This window comes from Carassius carassius, chromosome 34 (genome assembly GCF_963082965.1).
Source record: "Carassius carassius chromosome 34, fCarCar2.1, whole genome shotgun sequence".
Lineage (NCBI taxonomy): Eukaryota > Metazoa > Chordata > Actinopteri > Cypriniformes > Cyprinidae > Carassius > Carassius carassius.
Genome location: NC_081788.1, coordinates 13,987,656 through 13,988,611, shown reverse-complemented (window position 1 = coordinate 13,988,611; position 956 = coordinate 13,987,656). Strand labels below are relative to the sequence as shown.

Here is a 956-nt window from a genome sequence, read left to right as displayed (position 1 = left end):
AGTTGGAAGAGAATTGATGCATTTGCAGGTATCATTATGATTGGGGCCACAAACACCATGTTTAGAGCATTGTTCAGAGGACCAAACGTACTGATTCTCACACTTACACTGGGTTTGGTTCACATTTGAGAGACACACTGAAAATCATACAAATTGTTAATATATTGGAGAAAACATATACAAATAACTTTTTGTTTTAATGGGAAGAGAATGGCATTATTCCTCTTATACTTTTGTTACCTGTAGTGATGTCCACACCAGAGATCTTTATGCCTTTTTTGACACATGTGGGGAATTTCTGTCCATGAATCAAAGCCCTCAAGCACTCTACCACAACATCTCTTGAAGCATTGATTTTTATGTCAATGGAGTATTTAAACGACTTCAGAGGAGCTGCAAAAAATGTGCAAAGATGAAAATAATGAACCTGTAAAAAACTTCATTGTACTTTTATTTTCATGCCAGTTGTCAACTTGGATTAGAAGTAAAGAGAGACTTCATTACCAGGTGGTCGCCGGCAGAACGTCCCGTCAGTTGGAAGAGAAGTGATGCATCTGCAGGTGTCATTATGATTGGGGCCACAAACGCCATTTTTAGAGCATTGTTCAGAGGACCAAATGTACTGATTCTCACACTTACACTGGGTTTGGTTCACATTTGAGAGACAGACTAGAAATTAAACAATTTGTTAGGATACTGCTGAACCCATCTAGAAATCATTTTCAGATTAATGTGGATAGAATTGCTTTACACCTCTTATACGTCTCTTACCTGTAGTGATGTCCACACCAGATATTTTTAGGCCTTTTTTGACACATGTGGGAAATTTCTGTCCATGAATCAAAGCCCTCAAGAGCTCTATCACAACGTCTCTTGTAGCATTGATTTTTATGTCAATGGTGTATTTAATCGACTTCATAGGAGCTGCAAAAAATGTGCAAAGATGAAAATAATGA

At 37.6% G+C, this 956-nt stretch overlaps 1 long non-coding RNA gene across 1 annotated transcript; it reads right to left on the bottom strand.

Moving 5' to 3' along the window:
- LOC132115159 (uncharacterized) lies at positions 1–623 on the bottom strand. The gene is made up of 3 exons (XR_009425428.1): positions 505–623; positions 241–393; positions 1–137 (listed from the first exon to the last, which is right to left on the bottom strand). It is a non-coding gene; the product is annotated as an uncharacterized LOC132115159 (long non-coding RNA).
- Between the last annotated feature and the right edge of the window lie 333 nt (positions 624–956).